Source organism: Conger conger, chromosome 12, assembly GCF_963514075.1.
Source record: "Conger conger chromosome 12, fConCon1.1, whole genome shotgun sequence".
Lineage (NCBI taxonomy): Eukaryota > Metazoa > Chordata > Actinopteri > Anguilliformes > Congridae > Conger > Conger conger.
Genome location: NC_083771.1, coordinates 2,329,471 through 2,347,669, shown reverse-complemented (window position 1 = coordinate 2,347,669; position 18,199 = coordinate 2,329,471). Strand labels below are relative to the sequence as shown.

The window sequence follows — 18,199 nt, the reverse complement described above, 5'->3', positions numbered from 1 at the left end:
CCTGGGGAGGGTTTTTCCAATGCCGGTGAGGTATAGGAGGAAACTTTTGAAATTAATTTTTTCTTTTATATGGGGGGGTAGGTATGAGCCCGTTAAGAGGGAGGTGATGTATCTCCCAGTGAGGGAGGGGGGGAGGAGCCTTATTAATATTCCTTTGAAGCTGGAAGTGTTGTTTTTGGAGGGGGTTTATCAAGTTTTAACGCGGGGAGATACACATAAGTGTTTTCATTTAGCTAAGTTGTGGGTTGGGACTGCGTTGAGATGGGTTACTGGGTGGGATAACAGGGGTCCGAGGGCAGAAGATGTGCCCTGGTATTATGAGAGGGCCATTTTATTTATGAGATTGAATAAAGTGCACATGACCAGGGAGAATCTGGAGGACCACAGGGAATTGTACAAGATGCTCCTGGGCGGGGTGGTGAGAGAGGAGGGGAAGATGCTGGCGGGGAAGGGGGTGGACTGGGGCGCTTTACAGGGGAAGGGGATGCCTAATCGGGTGAGGGACCTAAACTGGTTGGGGGCTCTTGGGAGGCTACCAGTGAGAGAGAGGCTCCACAGGTTTGGGACGGCAAGGTCAGCTCACTGCCCGAGAGGGTGTAACGAGGATGAGACTGTGGCTCATGTGTTCTGGGACTGTTTTTTTGCGAGGGCTTTTTGGGGGAGGGTTGATAAGAGCGGTGTTTTTCGTTGGTTGAGAGTGGGAATTTTGAGGGACTGGGTCCTGAAAGGGAACGGGTGGGGAGTTTTGACAGGGGAGAGGAGGAAGGTGGTGTGTCTATTGATGAGTTGGGGGAAGACAATGCTTTGGGACGCCAGGAATAAAAAGGTGGAGTTTCCATCAGACGTGACATCTAGTAGGCAGTGGTTCAGGGAGTGGGAGGGAAAAATTAAAAGAGAAGCAAAAATGTGCCTTCATAGGAGGGGTAAAGAGGAGTGGAGGGAGGTGTGGGAAAATATATTAGCGGTTTTGGGGGGGGTGGGGGGTACATGAGGGGATGTTGATGTGTTAGATAGGGTATATAGGGACGGGGTATGAGTGTAATGTTAAGTGAGTGGATGTCTAATGTTTAAGTTAGTATACGTAAGAATGTACATGATGTATAATGAGGTTATGAGATGGAATAAAGATCTTTAAAATCATCTGTTCTTATCAGTTTAATATCTGATACGTCCCCTATCAGGGGACTATATATTAAACGGATTTTTGGCACAGGGAGTCGGAGAAGGAGCTTGCTCCGTCCGCTTCAAGCATCGACCCGTTATTGCAGTGCGTTCGGGAACGGTGCGCCTCTCCAAGTTTTGTGCAAAAAAAGGTTGTGTTTTGTTGCCCTGTTCTTCCCCCTTTTTGTTTGTTTGTTTGTTTTTTTTGTATGTATGTAAATTGTGTTGTAAATAGGGTGAATATGTGCCCTTGTTGTAAGTGTGCTTGCCTCTGTTTTTTAGCAAAATGATGTAGTTTTCTGTGCGGGACGTAACTGTTTGTTGTCATTGCGCTGTCTCGCTTTTCCCACCTTCCCTCTCGGATTGTCTGTCCGGCCGGCCGGCTGGCGGCAGTGGCAACCCCGGGTCAGTGGGAGTGGCTGGGAAGGGGGCCGGAGGCGCCTGGTGCGCTGAAAGGTCACATTTCGCTCGGGTTTCTCTTCAGCACGCACAAATCTTTCGCCTTTTACTAAAGATTTCCGTGGAGAGGAACGCACCTGAGTTTGTGCTATTTTTGGATGCTCCGTCCACAGGGCGGGGCAACTTCGAACGGTTTAAGGACAGACGGCAATGTGCGACAGGTATGCGGGTTGCTTGCGAGTCGCCGACTTGCTCGTTTCTGGCTTATCGCCTGCTTGCCGCGTTCGATCGATGCCCCGCTCGCTAAATAGCTTTGGTCGCTGCCTAGAGAGCGGCTATTCAGTAAGTAACTCGGTAGTAAGTACGTAACAGCGTACTCGGTATGTGTCGAGTGTTTTTGGCGGCTGTGCCTGCCAGTGGAGGACAGTGGATCTTGGTGGGAGGAGCCAGCTGAGTCCGGTCGTTACGGTAGCTCGCCGACCGGCCAGTCAGTGCGTGCGCAGGGTTCTTGGGAAGGCGGGGAGGGGGGCCGGCTCCTGGGCCAGGTGGCGTCTTCCCCCGAGCGCGGTCCGGGGCCACCGGGAGGGCGCCGTCGGCAGGGGCCAGTGTGCGGTTATCGCTTCTCGGCCTTTTGGCTAAGATCAAGTGTAGTATCTGTTCTTATCAGTTTAATATCTGATACGTCCCCTATCAGGGGACTATATATTAAACGGATTTTTGGCACAGGGAGTCGGAGAAGGAGCTTGCTCCGTCCGCTTCAAGCATCGACCCGTTATTGCAGTGCGTTCGGGAACGGTGCGCCTCTCCAAGTTTTGTGCAAAAAAAGGTTGTGTTTTGTTGCCCTGTTCTTCCCCCTTTTTGTTTGTTTGTTTGTTTTTTTTGTATGTATGTAAATTGTGTTGTAAATAGGGTGAATATGTGCCCTTGTTGTAAGTGTGCTTGCCTCTGTTTTTTAGCAAAATGATGTAGTTTTCTGTGCGGGACGTAACTGTTTGTTGTCATTGCGCTGTCTCGCTTTTCCCACCTTCCCTCTCGGATTGTCTGTCCGGCCGGCTGGCTGGCGGCAGTGGCAACCCCGGGTCAGTGGGAGTGGCTGGGAAGGGGGCCGGAGGCGCCTGGTGCGCTGAAAGGTCACATTTCGCTCGGGTTTCTCTTCAGCACGCACAAATCTTTCGCCTTTTACTAAAGATTTCCGTGGAGAGGAACGCACCTGAGTTTGTGCTATTTTTGGATGCTCCGTCCACAGGGCGGGGCAACTTCGAACGGTTTAAGGACAGACGGCAATGTGCGACAGGTATGCGGGTTGCTTGCGAGTCGCCGACTTGCTCGTTTCTGGCTTATCGCCTGCTTGCCGCGTTCGATCGATGCCCCGCTCGCTAAATAGCTTTGGTCGCTGCCTAGAGAGCGGCTATTCAGTAAGTAACTCGGTAGTAAGTACGTAACAGCGTACTCGGTATGTGTCGAGTGTTTTTGGCGGCTGTGCCTGCCAGTGGAGGACAGTGGATCTTGGTGGGAGGAGCCAGCTGAGTCCGGTCGTTACGGTAGCTCGCCGACCGGCCAGTCAGTGCGTGCGCAGGGTTCTTGGGAAGGCGGGGAGGGGGGCCGGCTCCTGGGCCAGGTGGCGTCTTCCCCCGAGCGCGGTCCGGGGCCACCGGGAGGGCGCCGTCGGCAGGGGCCAGTGTGCGGTTATCGCTTCTCGGCCTTTTGGCTAAGATCAAGGGTAAGATCCATGATGGTTCATGGATCCCCTAGGGTCTCTGCCGGAGGTCTGGAGCGTACTCCACCTGCTCTCAAGCCAGGCTTCGGCCTGGTGGTGAGGAGCGATCGGGGGTTTTTTAGGTTCCCCCTGATAGACTAGTACCCTTCGGGGTTAGAAATGTACCCTTCGGGGCCTGAATTGAACCCTTCGGGGTTATCTGATTGGATTTATTGCTACTGGAAATTGGATTTGGATATGGATTGACTTGGATTTTGATTCGGACAACGGCGTTGTTGTACATATGTGAATAGGCTTACTTAGAGTAGATTTAATAATAAAAAGGTAAAACTCTTAGCCAACGCTAATGCCTTGACTTTGAGCTTCACCACAAAAAAAAAAAAAAAAAAAAAAATCTGTTCTTATCAGTTTAATATCTGATACGTCCCCTATCAGGGGACTATATATTAAACGGATTTTTGGCACAGGGAGTCGGAGAAGGAGCTTGCTCCGTCCGCTTCAAGCATCGACCCGTTATTGCAGTGCGTTCGGGAACGGTGCGCCTCTCCAAGTTTTGTGCAAAAAAAGGTTGTGTTTTGTTGCCCTGTTCTTCCCCCTTTTTGTTTGTTTGTTTGTTTTTTTTGTATGTATGTAAATTGTGTTGTAAATAGGGTGAATATGTGCCCTTGTTGTAAGTGTGCTTGCCTCTGTTTTTTAGCAAAATGATGTAGTTTTCTGTGCGGGACGTAACTGTTTGTTGTCATTGCGCTGTCTCGCTTTTCCCACCTTCCCTCTCGGATTGTCTGTCCGGCCGGCCGGCTGGCGGCAGTGGCAACCCCGGGTCAGTGGGAGTGGCTGGGAAGGGGGCCGGAGGCGCCTGGTGCGCTGAAAGGTCACATTTCGCTCGGGTTTCTCTTCAGCACGCACAAATCTTTCGCCTTTTACTAAAGATTTCCGTGGAGAGGAACGCACCTGAGTTTGTGCTATTTTTGGATGCTCCGTCCACAGGGCGGGGCAACTTCGAACGGTTTAAGGACAGACGGCAATGTGCGACAGGTATGCGGGTTGCTTGCGAGTCGCCGACTTGCTCGTTTCTGGCTTATCGCCTGCTTGCCGCGTTCGATCGATGCCCCGCTCGCTAAATAGCTTTGGTCGCTGCCTAGAGAGCGGCTATTCAGTAAGTAACTCGGTAGTAAGTACGTAACAGCGTACTCGGTATGTGTCGAGTGTTTTTGGCGGCTGTGCCTGCCAGTGGAGGACAGTGGATCTTGGTGGGAGGAGCCAGCTGAGTCCGGTCGTTACGGTAGCTCGCCGACCGGCCAGTCAGTGCGTGCGCAGGGTTCTTGGGAAGGCGGGGAGGGGGGCCGGCTCCTGGGCCAGGTGGCGTCTTCCCCCGAGCGCGGTCCGGGGCCACCGGGAGGGCGCCGTCGGCAGGGGCCAGTGTGCGGTTATCGCTTCTCGGCCTTTTGGCAAAGATAAAGACGGGAAGAGGATGGGAACGCCGGAAGGTGACGTGCCGACCCACAGGGTGCGGCTGAGGAACACGGTTCGGGTGGAGATGGAGGACGGAGAGAGGAGGAAAGGTTTCACTTTGGATTTTTTTGTGAAGAACATCTTGAAGGAGTTACTAAGGGTTGACAGCGAGACAGTTTTTTGCCTCCAGGATTTTTCCCCACGAGGGTTTTTTGATTTAACATTTGTGTCAGAAGCCGCCTGCTACAACCTGCACCAGAAATTTGTGGAACACAAAGAGGACCCGGCACTGCAAGGGATTACCGTCCACTTGCTATACAACAAGGCCCTGCGACCCCTGATGATCCACCTCTACAACCCCTTTGTTCGGGAGGAGGACATCCTGGCCTTCCTGCTCAGGTACTGTTCAGATGTGAGGGAGGGGGTGAAATTGAAAGACAGATTTGGTTTTTGGAACGGGAAAAGACGTTTTAATGTCCGTTTTAAGCAGGATCCTTCAGGGGTGGGGGGGGTAGCACATCCTCCTGGGGCCTTCTCCATAGGCCCGGACAGGGGCTACCTGGTATACCCAGGGCAACCTTTGTACTGTCGTAGGTGTGGACTGTATGGGCATGTTAAGGCGGTGTGCTCCACTGACCGATGTAGGCATTGTGCATCGGCGGAGCATGCTACAAGAGACTGTGTGGCCCCGAAAATGTGCAGTCTTTGCGGGAGTGTGGAGCACCTTTTCCGGGCCTGCCCAGAAAGGGTGAGGTCGTTTGCGGCCCTGGTGCAGGGTGAGTTTGGGGCCTACTCTGGGCCTCCTGGAGGTCAAGCACGGCCTAGCACCAGGAAGGCCGGGCGAGAAGCAGGGGAGTCGGCTACGGAGGGAGGGCAGGCTTCGGAGCACGGGGCTGGGCCTTCCAGCACTACTAGCCCAGGCTCTGCGGCGGCCTTGGCCACTAGGCCGGATCAGGAAGGGGTGGGGCCTGGTGGGCTGGCTCCGGTTCCGGAACCATCCCTGCATCCTGGGCACAGGAGCGAGACCTCAGCTTTGGAGGAGCCACGGAGGGGCGCGGAGGGGAGTACAGAGCAAGAGGCAAGGGGGTCCAGTGAGACCATGGAGGCTTGGTCTGGGTCGGGTCCGGCTTCCGGTCGGGCTCCGGTTTCCGGTCCGGGTCTGGCTTTGGGTTCCGGTCCGGCTCCGGGTTCCGGTCCGGCTCCGGATTCCGTGCGGGCTCCGGGTTCCGGCCCGGGTCCGGCTCTGGGGTCCGGTCCGGCTTCGGATTCCGGTTCGGGTTCCGGTCCGGCTCCGGATTCCGGTTCGGGTTCCGGTCCGGCTCCGGGTTCTGGTCCGGTTCCGGGTTCCGGTCTGGGTCCGGATTCCGGTCCGGTCCGGGCCTACTCACCGGGGCAGATCTTCGGGCCTTCCTCGCGTCCTGGCCTGGGTTTGGGGCTTGGGGCAGTGGTGATGAAGGCGAGGGTCTGGGCGGAGGAGTCCGGAGTCCCAAGAGAGGGTTCGCCGGAGCTATTTTCCCCTTTGTCGGTGCCTCCTGTGGAGGAGGTTTTGTCCCCGGAGGCGGAGGGAGCGGCTATGTGCACCACTGCGGACCTGCAGACCCCGTTGGCGTGGGGGGACAGCCCTCCTCCAGAGGGAGAGGTGCCGGAGTGGGCGCAGGTGGCAGCACGGAAGCGGGTTCGCTCGGGGGACACGAACGGGAGAGAAGCAAAGGCAGGACCGGGCATCCCTCTGCAGAACAGGTTCCTGGCCCTTTCAGACTCGGCGGAGGGGGAGGCCCAGGAGGTGGACATTGAGGTGGACCTGGAGGAGGCATCCGGAGCCTCTGCGGCCTCAGCGGGACCGGCAGTCAGCCCGGCTTCCCAGTTTGCAGGCTGGGATGTGGCGGGGATCACAGGGGTGATGGGGATGGAGAAAGGACTCGAGGGAGGGGGGGACTCCTCTGAGAAGGAAGGGGATTGAAGGTCAGTAAAAATTTTTTTTGTTAAAAAAATGGTGGTAAATGTAATCACTTTGAATGTGCGGGGTTTGAGAAACTCGGGGAAGAGGCAGGCACTTTTTGCCTCTTTAGCGGCGACAAGAGGGAAGGTTTTTTTGTTACAGGAGGTGCACCTTCGGGACATGGGGGATGTACTGGGTTTCTCAGAGGAGTGGACGTGGGGCCCATCGGCGTGGTCGGTGGGCAGCGTTCATGCCGATGGGCTGGGGATTTTGGTGAAGGGCGCTGATATGGAAATCCAGGAGTCTGTGGACATTGTGGCGGGGCGGGCGATGTACGCAGACGTTAATCAGGGTCCTTTTAAAATAAGAATTTTTAATGTGTACGGGCCAACTCGGAGTGGGCGGAGGCTGGAGGTTTTTAGGGAGCTGGTGCCCAGTCTGTCCACCTCCAGGCGGATAATCCTGGGGGGGGACTTTAATGTGTCGCTGGATGGGGGTGGGGCTAGCGCTGCTGGGGGGGGGGATTATTCGGCAAGAGCGCTGGCGGAGTTGGTCAGGGATTACGGCCTGGTCGACTCCTTCCGGGCGGCACATCCGGCGGCTCCAGGCTTTACCTGGCGGAATTCCAGGGGAGCTGCGAGCCGCCTGGACTACATTTTTGTGCCGAAGGAGTGGGTGGGGGTGACCGCCACGCTGCAGCCTTCATGGGCATCTGACCATGACATGCTGCAGGTGGCGGTCCCCATTCCCAACACGCAATGGGGGCCAGGCTACTGGAAATTGAATACCTCCCTAATGAAATCCAGGGCGTTCCAGGAGGCCTTTCGAGGCTTTTATAAGGCCGTGAGGGCACTGCGGGGGTTCTACTCCACAGTGGTAGACTGGTGGGAGGCGGCAAAAGTGCGTTTCGGCCTTTTTTGCCAAAGGTACAGCATGGCGCAGCGGCGGAGGGAGCGGACGGAGGTGAAGAAGTGGCTAGACGCCTTGGCGTATATGCACACCCAGCTCAACAGGGGGAGGGCAGTGAGGTGGGAGGCCTATGAGGGGGCGAAGGAGAGGGTGAGAAGCCTCCTGGAGGGGAGGGCTAAGGCCTTGGCCTTCCAGGGCCGGCTGAGGGAGAGGGAGGAGGGGGAGAAGCCCACTGCTTTTTTTTTTCAGGCTGCTGAGGCTCGGAGGAAGGCCGCCGTGATCTCTGGGTTGAAAGGGGAAGCGGGGCTGGAAACGGGGGTCCCGGAGATGCTGGGGATCGCGGAGGGCTTCTTCCGAGACCTTTTCAGCAGGAGAGAGTGCGACCCGGAGGAGCAGGAGGCACTGCTGGGGTGTGTGGTGCCCCGGTTGGGGCGGGAGGAAGGGCAGGCACTGGAGGCGGAGCTCAGTCTGGAGGAGCTGACAGGGGCGCTCCGCTCCATGAGGGAAGGGAGGGCCCCGGGGCATGACGGACTCCCGTGGGACTTCTACAGGGAGTTTTGGGACATCATTGGTCCGGATCTCATGGAGGTCTTTCAGGCGCTTCTGGAGGGGGGAGCGCTGTCGGCCTCCATGAGAAAGGGAGTGGTGACGCTGCTCCACAAGGGAGGGGACAGGGCTGACCTTAAGAACTGGCGTCCAATCACCCTGCTGACGGCGGACTATAAGCTGCTGGCCAAAGCAGCTGCGGTCCGCCTGAAGCAGGTGATGGACGTCCTGGTCAGCCCTGACCAAACTTGTGGGGTACCGGGGCGGTCCTGCAGCTGGAACCTGGTTCTGCTGCGGGACACAATTGACTGGGTGCGCGATCGGGGCCTTCCTCTGGCGGTGGTCAGCATCGACCAGGAGAAGGCCTTCGATCGGGTGCAGCACGCCTTCCTGTTCCGGGTCCTGCAGCGGATGGGTTTGGGCCCTCGGTTTCTGTCTTGGCTGCGTATGCTGTACAGGGGAGTGTACAGCTGCGTAAGAGTGAATGGGTTTCTGAGCGGGGCTGTGGAGCAAGCGGGGGGGGTGCGGCAGGGGTGCCCAATCTCCCCGCTGCTCTACGTCCTGTTCATGGAGCCCTTTGCGGAGCTGGTGCGCCGGGACCCAGGGGTGGACGGGGTGAGGATCCCAGGGGCTGCAGGGGCCGAGTTGAAAATCCAGCAGTACGCGGACGACACGACAATTTTTGTGTCGTCGACTCGGTCCCTGGCAAGGGTGAGAGTCCTGGTGGACAGGTTTGCGGCAGGGACGGGCTCCAGGGTGAACCTGTCCAAGTCCTCAGTCCTGCTGTGTGGCCGGTGGAGAGAGGAGGTGAGGGACTACGGTGGCTGGGAGCGGTGCCAGGGGGGACTGAAGGTGTTGGGGGTGCGCTTCTTTCCCCAGGGCAGTGGTGAGCGGAACTGGGAAGAACGTATGGCGCTGGTGAGGTCACGGCTGGGGGTGTGGGCACGCAGGCGGCTGTCACTGACTGGGAGGGTGGTAGTGGTGAGGGCTGTCCTGCTCCCACTACTCCTACACTTGGCCTACGTCTTCCCAGTTCCTGCAACGATCAAGGTGGCCCTGACCAGGGCCATGTTCAAGTTTCTGTGGGGAGGGAGGTACGAATATGTGCGTCGCGACCTCATGTACATGCCGGTGGACAAGGGGGGTCGCGGCGTGCCGAGAATCCCCCTGAAACTTGACGCGATTTTTACATCTTTCGCGTGTAGGATGGTCCTGGGAAGGGTCCCCCACAAGTGCTACCACTTCGCCCGTCTCCACCTGGCGACCGCACTGAGGCACTGGGTGCCGCTGACCCACGTGGCTCCACGGGCAGAACAGCAGTCCCCGGCCTATCAGGCAGTGCTGCGCTTCCTTGGGCAGTGCCCGGCTCCAGTGGAGAGGGAGAGCCTTCTCCAGCACAGGCTGCTGTACAACAGCATTGCGGGCAGGCAGGTGGCAGGTCCTGAAGGGGTGCCGCTGAACCTCGAGTGGGGCAAGGTGAGCGGGGGGAGGGCACCAGGGGTGGTGCGGGACCTCCACTGGCTGTGCGCGATGGGCAGGCTGTCGGTGCGGGAGGTGCTGCATCGCCATGGGTGCAGTGCCAGCCCACTCTGTCCAAGGGGCTGTGGGCTGGTGGAGTCGGTGGCGCACGCCCTATGGGAGTGCCAGTTCGCAAGGGTGTACTGGGGGTTGGTGCAGGGCCTCCTCAGTGGGGTAGGGCCTGCCTTCACCCTGAGCAGAGAGAGAGTTCTGTACAGGCGGGGGCTGGCGGCAGTGGGAGCCGTGGCTGAGGGTGTAGTGTGGGAGGTGGTAGGGTATGGCAAGTGGGTGCTGTGGGAGGACAGGATGGCAGCAGTGGGGATGAGGCTGAGGGTCCTGACTCCCAGCCAGCTCTTCCATAGGTTCTCTGGGAGGGTAGCGGAGAGAATAAGGGGGGATGGGGTGGTGCACGGGTGGGAATGGGTGCGGAAGTACTGGGGAGGCCTGGAAAGGCTCTTCCTCTGGGAGGGGGGTCCTGGGAATATGTAAGCATGTAAATAGAATGTATGTGATTGGGGTGGTTGGGTTCGGGGTTTGTGGGGTGGGGTGGGGTGGGGTGGGGTGGGGAGGGGGGAGGGGGGAGGGTGGAGGGTGGGGTTTTTCTTGTTGTTTTTGTATTTGTATTGTTTTTGTTGTTGGAGTTGTTTGTTTGGGGTTTTGTAATTAGGGTAAGTGGGGGGTGGGAGGGGGTGGGGTGGGGGGTGGTATGGTTGTTTCGGTTCTGTTTTTGTTTGGTTTGAAATGTGTTGATACAGTGGGAATGTGTTGGGACTTTGGGACTTCAGGGGAGGGTGGGGTTTTGAGTTTACAGTTGTTAAGAGGATGTGGTTTGGAATTTGTTTGTTTATTGTTTGTATGAAAATGTAATGAGGTTGGTGTGGACCAATAAATTAATTTAAATACAAAAAAAATCTGTTCTTATCAGTTTAATATCTGATACGTCCCCTATCAGGGGACTATATATTAAACGGATTTTTGGCACAGGGAGTCGGAGAAGGAGCTTGCTCCGTCCGCTTCAAGCATCGACCCGTTATTGCAGTGCGTTCGGGAACGGTGCGCCTCTCCAAGTTTTGTGCAAAAAAAGGTTGTGTTTTGTTGCCCTGTTCTTCCCCCTTTTTGTTTGTTTGTTTGTTTTTTTTGTATGTATGTAAATTGTGTTGTAAATAGGGTGAATATGTGCCCTTGTTGTAAGTGTGCTTGCCTCTGTTTTTTAGCAAAATGATGTAGTTTTCTGTGCGGGACGTAACTGTTTGTTGTCATTGCGCTGTCTCGCTTTTCCCACCTTCCCTCTCGGATTGTCTGTCTGTCCGGCCGGCTGGCGGCAGTGGCAACCCCGGGTCAGTGGGAGTGGCTGGGAAGGGGGCCGGAGGCGCCTGGTGCGCTGAAAGGTCACATTTCGCTCGGGTTTCTCTTCAGCACGCACAAATCTTTCGCCTTTTACTAAAGATTTCCGTGGAGAGGAACGCACCTGAGTTTGTGCTATTTTTGGATGCTCCGTCCACAGGGCGGGGCAACTTCGAACGGTTTAAGGACAGACGGCAATGTGCGACAGGTATGCGGGTTGCTTGCGAGTCGCCGACTTGCTCGTTTCTGGCTTATCGCCTGCTTGCCGCGTTCGATCGATGCCCCGCTCGCTAAATAGCTTTGGTCGCTGCCTAGAGAGCGGCTATTCAGTAAGTAACTCGGTAGTAAGTACGTAACAGCGTACTCGGTATGTGTCGAGTGTTTTTGGCGGCTGTGCCTGCCAGTGGAGGACAGTGGATCTTGGTGGGAGGAGCCAGCTGAGTCCGGTCGTTACGGTAGCTCGCCGACCGGCCAGTCAGTGCGTGCGCAGGGTTCTTGGGAAGGCGGGGAGGGGGGCCGGCTCCTGGGCCAGGTGGCGTCTTCCCCCGAGCGCGGTCCGGGGCCACCGGGAGGGCGCCGTCGGCAGGGGCCAGTGTGCGGTTATCGCTTCTCGGCCTTTTGGCTAAGATCAAGTGTAGTATCTGTTCTTATCAGTTTAATATCTGATACGTCCCCTATCAGGGGACTATATATTAAACGGATTTTTGGCACAGGGAGTCGGAGAAGGAGCTTGCTCCGTCCGCTTCAAGCATCGACCCGTTATTGCAGTGCGTTCGGGAACGGTGCGCCTCTCCAAGTTTTGTGCAAAAAAAGGTTGTGTTTTGTTGCCCTGTTCTTCCCCCTTTTTGTTTGTTTGTTTGTTTTTTTTGTATGTATGTAAATTGTGTTGTAAATAGGGTGAATATGTGCCCTTGTTGTAAGTGTGCTTGCCTCTGTTTTTTAGCAAAATGATGTAGTTTTCTGTGCGGGACGTAACTGTTTGTTGTCATTGCGCTGTCTCGCTTTTCCCACCTTCCCTCTCGGATTGTCTGTCCGGCCGGCCGGCTGGCGGCAGTGGCAACCCCGGGTCAGTGGGAGTGGCTGGGAAGGGGGCCGGAGGCGCCTGGTGCGCTGAAAGGTCACATTTCGCTCGGGTTTCTCTTCAGCACGCACAAATCTTTCGCCTTTTACTAAAGATTTCCGTGGAGAGGAACGCACCTGAGTTTGTGCTATTTTTGGATGCTCCGTCCACAGGGCGGGGCAACTTCGAACGGTTTAAGGACAGACGGCAATGTGCGACAGGTATGCGGGTTGCTTGCGAGTCGCCGACTTGCTCGTTTCTGGCTTATCGCCTGCTTGCCGCGTTCGATCGATGCCCCGCTCGCTAAATAGCTTTGGTCGCTGCCTAGAGAGCGGCTATTCAGTAAGTAACTCGGTAGTAAGTACGTAACAGCGTACTCGGTATGTGTCGAGTGTTTTTGGCGGCTGTGCCTGCCAGTGGAGGACAGTGGATCTTGGTGGGAGGAGCCAGCTGAGTCCGGTCGTTACGGTAGCTCGCCGACCGGCCAGTCAGTGCGTGCGCAGGGTTCTTGGGAAGGCGGGGAGGGGGGCCGGCTCCTGGGCCAGGTGGCGTCTTCCCCCGAGCGCGGTCCGGGGCCACCGGGAGGGCGCCGTCGGCAGGGGCCAGTGTGCGGTTATCGCTTCTCGGCCTTTTGGCTAAGATCAAGGGTAAGATCCATGATGGTTCATGGATCCCCTAGGGTCTCTGCCGGAGGTCTGGAGCGTACTCCACCTGCTCTCAAGCCAGGCTTCGGCCTGGTGGTGAGGAGCGATCGGGGGTTTTTTAGGTTCCCCCTGATAGACTAGTACCCTTCGGGGTTAGAAATGTACCCTTCGGGGCCTGAATTGAACCCTTCGGGGGCTTGAATTGTACCCTTCGGGGTTATCTGATTGGATTTATTGCTACTGGAAATTGGATTTGGATATGGATTGACTTGGATTTTGATTCGGACAAAGGCGTTGTTGTACATATGTGAATAGGCTGAGTTAGAGTAGATTTAATAATAAAAAGGTAAAACTCTTAGCCAACGCTAATGCCTTGACTTTGAGCTTCACCACAAAAAAAAAAAAAAAAAAAAAAATCTGTTCTTATCAGTTTAATATCTGATACGTCCCCTATCAGGGGACTATATATTAAACGGATTTTTGGCACAGGGAGTCGGAGAAGGAGCTTGCTCCGTCCGCTTCAAGCATCGACCCGTTATTGCAGTGCGTTCGGGAACGGTGCGCCTCTCCAAGTTTTGTGCAAAAAAAGGTTGTGTTTTGTTGCCCTGTTCTTCCCCCTTTTTGTTTGTTTGTTTGTTTTTTTTGTATGTATGTAAATTGTGTTGTAAATAGGGTGAATATGTGCCCTTGTTGTAAGTGTGCTTGCCTCTGTTTTTTAGCAAAATGATGTAGTTTTCTGTGCGGGACGTAACTGTTTGTTGTCATTGCGCTGTCTCGCTTTTCCCACCTTCCCTCTCGGATTGTCTGTCCGGCCGGCCGGCTGGCGGCAGTGGCAACCCCGGGTCAGTGGGAGTGGCTGGGAAGGGGGCCGGAGGCGCCTGGTGCGCTGAAAGGTCACATTTCGCTCGGGTTTCTCTTCAGCACGCACAAATCTTTCGCCTTTTACTAAAGATTTCCGTGGAGAGGAACGCACCTGAGTTTGTGCTATTTTTGGATGCTCCGTCCACAGGGCGGGGCAACTTCGAACGGTTTAAGGACAGACGGCAATGTGCGACAGGTATGCGGGTTGCTTGCGAGTCGCCGACTTGCTCGTTTCTGGCTTATCGCCTGCTTGCCGCGTTCGATCGATGCCCCGCTCGCTAAATAGCTTTGGTCGCTGCCTAGAGAGCGGCTATTCAGTAAGTAACTCGGTAGTAAGTACGTAACAGCGTACTCGGTATGTGTCGAGTGTTTTTGGCGGCTGTGCCTGCCAGTGGAGGACAGTGGATCTTGGTGGGAGGAGCCAGCTGAGTCCGGTCGTTACGGTAGCTCGCCGACCGGCCAGTCAGTGCGTGCGCAGGGTTCTTGGGAAGGCGGGGAGGGGGGCCGGCTCCTGGGCCAGGTGGCGTCTTCCCCCGAGCGCGGTCCGGGGCCACCGGGAGGGCGCCGTCGGCAGGGGCCAGTGTGCGGTTATCGCTTCTCGGCCTTTTGGCTAAGATCAAGTGTAGTATCTGTTCTTATCAGTTTAATATCTGATACGTCCCCTATCAGGGGACTATATATTAAACGGATTTTTGGCACAGGGAGTCGGAGAAGGAGCTTGCTCCGTCCGCTTCAAGCATCGACCCGTTATTGCAGTGCGTTCGGGAACGGTGCGCCTCTCCAAGTTTTGTGCAAAAAAAGGTTGTGTTTTGTTGCCCTGTTCTTCCCCCTTTTTGTTTGTTTGTTTGTTTTTTTTGTATGTATGTAAATTGTGTTGTAAATAGGGTGAATATGTGCCCTTGTTGTAAGTGTGCTTGCCTCTGTTTTTTAGCAAAATGATGTAGTTTTCTGTGCGGGACGTAACTGTTTGTTGTCATTGCGCTGTCTCGCTTTTCCCACCTTCCCTCTCGGATTGTCTGTCCGGCCGGCCGGCTGGCGGCAGTGGCAACCCCGGGTCAGTGGGAGTGGCTGGGAAGGGGGCCGGAGGCGCCTGGTGCGCTGAAAGGTCACATTTCGCTCGGGTTTCTCTTCAGCACGCACAAATCTTTCGCCTTTTACTAAAGATTTCCGTGGAGAGGAACGCACCTGAGTTTGTGCTATTTTTGGATGCTCCGTCCACAGGGCGGGGCAACTTCGAACGGTTTAAGGACAGACGGCAATGTGCGACAGGTATGCGGGTTGCTTGCGAGTCGCCGACTTGCTCGTTTCTGGCTTATCGCCTGCTTGCCGCGTTCGATCGATGCCCCGCTCGCTAAATAGCTTTGGTCGCTGCCTAGAGAGCGGCTATTCAGTAAGTAACTCGGTAGTAAGTACGTAACAGCGTACTCGGTATGTGTCGAGTGTTTTTGGCGGCTGTGCCTGCCAGTGGAGGACAGTGGATCTTGGTGGGAGGAGCCAGCTGAGTCCGGTCGTTACGGTAGCTCGCCGACCGGCCAGTCAGTGCGTGCGCAGGGTTCTTGGGAAGGCGGGGAGGGGGGCCGGCTCCTGGGCCAGGTGGCGTCTTCCCCCGAGCGCGGTCCGGGGCCACCGGGAGGGCGCCGTCGGCAGGGGCCAGTGTGCGGTTATCGCTTCTCGGCCTTTTGGCTAAGATAAAGACGGGAAGAGGATGGGAACGCCGGAAGGTGACGTGCCGACCCACAGGGTGCGGCTGAGGAACACGGTTCGGGTGGAGATGGAGGACGGAGAGAGGAGGAAAGGTTTCACTTTGGATTTTTTTGTGAAGAACATCTTGAAGGAGTTACTAAGGGTTGACAGCGAGACAGTTTTTTGCCTCCAGGATTTTTCCCCACGAGGGTTTTTTGATTTAACGTTTGTGTCAGAAGCCGCCTGCTACAACCTGCACCAGAAATTTGTGGAACACAAAGAGGACCCGGCACTGCAAGGGATTACCGTCCACTTGCTATACAACAAGGCCCTGCGACCCCTGATGATCCACCTCTACAACCCCTTTGTTCGGGAGGAGGACATCCTGGCCTTCCTGCTCAGGTACTGTTCAGATGTGAGGGAGGGGGTGAAATTGAAAGACAGATTTGGTTTTTGGAACGGGAAAAGACGTTTTAATGTCCGTTTTAAGCAGGATCCTTCAGGGGTGGGGGGGGTAGCACATCCTCCTGGGGCCTTCTCCATAGGCCCGGACAGGGGCTACCTGGTATACCCAGGGCAACCTTTGTACTGTCGTAGGTGTGGACTGTATGGGCATGTTAAGGCGGTGTGCTCCACTGACCGATGTAGGCATTGTGCATCGGCGGAGCATGCTACAAGAGACTGTGTGGCCCCGAAAATGTGCAGTCTTTGCGGGAGTGTGGAGCACCTTTTCCGGGCCTGCCCAGAAAGGGTGAGGTCGTTTGCGGCCCTGGTGCAGGGTGAGTTTGGGGCCTACTCTGGGCCTCCTGGAGGTCAAGCACGGCCTAGCACCAGGAAGGCCGGGCGAGAAGCAGGGGAGTCGGCTACGGAGGGAGGGCAGGCTTCGGAGCACGGGGCTGGGCCTTCCAGCACTACTAGCCCAGGCTCTGCGGCGGCCTTGGCCACTAGGCCGGATCAGGAAGGGGTGGGGCCTGGTGGGCTGGCTCCGGTTCCGGAACCATCCCTGCATCCTGGGCACAGGAGCGAGACCTCAGCTTTGGAGGAGCCACGGAGGGGCGCGGAGGGGAGTACAGAGCAAGAGGCAAGGGGGTCCAGTGAGACCATGGAGGCTTGGTCTGGGTCGGGTCCGGCTTCCGGTCGGGCTCCGGTTTCCGGTCGGGCTCCGGTTTCCGGTCCGGGTCTGGCTTTGGGTTCCGGTCCGGCTCCGGGTTCCGGTCCGGCTCCGGATTCCGTGCGGGCTCCGGGTTCCGGCCCGGGTCCGGCTCTGGGGTCCGGTCCGGCTTCGGATTCCGGTTCGGGTTCCGGTCCGGCTCCGGATTCCGGTTCGGGTTCCGGTCCGGCTCCGGGTTCTGGTCCGGTTCCGGGTTCCGGTCTGGGTCCGGATTCCGGTCCGGTCCGGGCCTACTCACCGGGGCAGATCTTCGGGCCTTCCTCGCGTCCTGGCCTGGGTTTGGGGCTTGGGGCAGTGGTGATGAAGGCGAGGGTCTGGGCGGAGGAGTCCGGAGTCCCAAGAGAGGGTTCGCCGGAGCTATTTTCCCCTTTGTCGGTGCCTCCTGTGGAGGAGGTTTTGTCCCCGGAGGCGGAGGGAGCGGCTATGTGCACCACTGCGGACCTGCAGACCCCGTTGGCGTGGGGGGACAGCCCTCCTCCAGAGGGAGAGGTGCCGGAGTGGGCGCAGGTGGCAGCACGGAAGCGGGTTCGCTCGGGGGACACGAACGGGAGAGAAGCAAAGGCAGGACCGGGCATCCCTCTGCAGAACAGGTTCCTGGCCCTTTCAGACTCGGCGGAGGGGGAGGCCCAGGAGGTGGACATTGAGGTGGACCTGGAGGAGGCATCCGGAGCCTCTGCGGCCTCAGCGGGACCGGCAGTCAGCCCGGCTTCCCAGTTTGCAGGCTGGGATGTGGCGGGGATCACAGGGGTGATGGGGATGGAGAAAGGACTCGAGGGAGGGGGGGACTCCTCTGAGAAGGAAGGGGATTGAAGGTCAGTAAAAATTTTTTTGTTTAAAAAATGGTGGTAAATGTAATCACTTTGAATGTGCGGGGTTTGAGAAACTCGGGGAAGAGGCAGGCACTTTTTGCCTCTTTAGCGGCGACAAGAGGGAAGGTTTTTTTGTTACAGGAGGTGCACCTTCGGGACATGGGGGATGTACTGGGTTTCTCAGAGGAGTGGACGTGGGGCCCATCGGCGTGGTCGGTGGGCAGCGTTCATGCCGATGGGCTGGGGATTTTGGTGAAGGGCGCTGATATGGAAATCCAGGAGTCTGTGGACATTGTGGCGGGGCGGGCGATGTACGCAGACGTTAATCAGGGTCCTTTTAAAATAAGAATTTTTAATGTGTACGGGCCAACTCGGAGTGGGCGGAGGCTGGAGGTTTTTAGGGAGCTGGTGCCCAGTCTGTCCACCTCCAGGCGGATAATCCTGGGGGGGGACTTTAATGTGTCGCTGGATGGGGGTGGGGCTAGCGCTGCTGGGGGGGGGGATTATTCGGCAAGAGCGCTGGCGGAGTTGGTCAGGGATTACGGCCTGGTCGACTCCTTCCGGGCGGCACATCCGGCGGCTCCAGGCTTTACCTGGCGGAATTCCAGGGGAGCTGCGAGCCGCCTGGACTACATTTTTGTGCCGAAGGAGTGGGTGGGGGTGACCGCCACGCTGCAGCCTTCATGGGCATCTGACCATGACATGCTGCAGGTGGCGGTCCCCATTCCCAACACGCAATGGGGGCCAGGCTACTGGAAATTGAATACCTCCCTAATGAAATCCAGGGCGTTCCAGGAGGCCTTTCGAGGCTTTTATAAGGCCGTGAGGGCACTGCGGGGGTTCTACTCCACAGTGGTAGACTGGTGGGAGGCGGCAAAAGTGCGTTTCGGCCTTTTTTGCCAAAGGTACAGCATGGCGCAGCGGCGGAGGGAGCGGACGGAGGTGAAGAAGTGGCTAGACGCCTTGGCGTATATGCACACCCAGCT

General features: G+C 56.8%; 10 non-coding genes and 4 pseudogenes across 10 annotated transcripts; all 14 read left to right on the top strand.

Moving 5' to 3' along the window:
* The first annotated feature begins 1,127 nt into the window (after window positions 1–1,127).
* Window positions 1,128–1,293, top strand: LOC133106349 (U2 spliceosomal RNA; annotated as a pseudogene).
* A 332-nt stretch (window positions 1,294–1,625) lies between these two features.
* On the top strand, window positions 1,626–1,742 carry LOC133105961 (U5 spliceosomal RNA). The gene has a single exon (XR_009704144.1). It is a non-coding gene; the product is annotated as a U5 spliceosomal RNA (small nuclear RNA).
* Window positions 1,743–2,175: 433 nt separating this feature from the next.
* On the top strand, window positions 2,176–2,366 carry LOC133106194 (U2 spliceosomal RNA). Its single transcript, XR_009704364.1, has one exon. It is a non-coding gene; the product is annotated as a U2 spliceosomal RNA (small nuclear RNA).
* A 332-nt stretch (window positions 2,367–2,698) lies between these two features.
* LOC133105960 (U5 spliceosomal RNA) lies at window positions 2,699–2,815 on the top strand. The gene has a single exon (XR_009704143.1). It is a non-coding gene; the product is annotated as a U5 spliceosomal RNA (small nuclear RNA).
* An 808-nt stretch (window positions 2,816–3,623) lies between these two features.
* Window positions 3,624–3,824, top strand: LOC133106499 (U2 spliceosomal RNA; annotated as a pseudogene).
* Window positions 3,825–4,156: 332 nt separating this feature from the next.
* LOC133105959 (U5 spliceosomal RNA) lies at window positions 4,157–4,273 on the top strand. Its single transcript, XR_009704142.1, has one exon. It is a non-coding gene; the product is annotated as a U5 spliceosomal RNA (small nuclear RNA).
* Window positions 4,274–10,526: 6,253 nt separating this feature from the next.
* LOC133106417 (U2 spliceosomal RNA) lies at window positions 10,527–10,705 on the top strand (annotated as a pseudogene).
* A 332-nt stretch (window positions 10,706–11,037) lies between these two features.
* LOC133105958 (U5 spliceosomal RNA) lies at window positions 11,038–11,154 on the top strand. The gene has a single exon (XR_009704141.1). It is a non-coding gene; the product is annotated as a U5 spliceosomal RNA (small nuclear RNA).
* Window positions 11,155–11,587: 433 nt separating this feature from the next.
* On the top strand, window positions 11,588–11,778 carry LOC133106193 (U2 spliceosomal RNA). Its single transcript, XR_009704363.1, has one exon. It is a non-coding gene; the product is annotated as a U2 spliceosomal RNA (small nuclear RNA).
* A 332-nt stretch (window positions 11,779–12,110) lies between these two features.
* Window positions 12,111–12,227, top strand: LOC133105957 (U5 spliceosomal RNA). Its single transcript, XR_009704140.1, has one exon. It is a non-coding gene; the product is annotated as a U5 spliceosomal RNA (small nuclear RNA).
* Window positions 12,228–13,057: 830 nt separating this feature from the next.
* LOC133106497 (U2 spliceosomal RNA) lies at window positions 13,058–13,258 on the top strand (annotated as a pseudogene).
* A 332-nt stretch (window positions 13,259–13,590) lies between these two features.
* Window positions 13,591–13,707, top strand: LOC133105956 (U5 spliceosomal RNA). Its single transcript, XR_009704139.1, has one exon. It is a non-coding gene; the product is annotated as a U5 spliceosomal RNA (small nuclear RNA).
* A 433-nt stretch (window positions 13,708–14,140) lies between these two features.
* Window positions 14,141–14,331, top strand: LOC133106192 (U2 spliceosomal RNA). The gene has a single exon (XR_009704362.1). It is a non-coding gene; the product is annotated as a U2 spliceosomal RNA (small nuclear RNA).
* Window positions 14,332–14,663: 332 nt separating this feature from the next.
* Window positions 14,664–14,780, top strand: LOC133105953 (U5 spliceosomal RNA). The gene has a single exon (XR_009704137.1). It is a non-coding gene; the product is annotated as a U5 spliceosomal RNA (small nuclear RNA).
* Window positions 14,781–18,199: the final 3,419 nt, after the last annotated feature.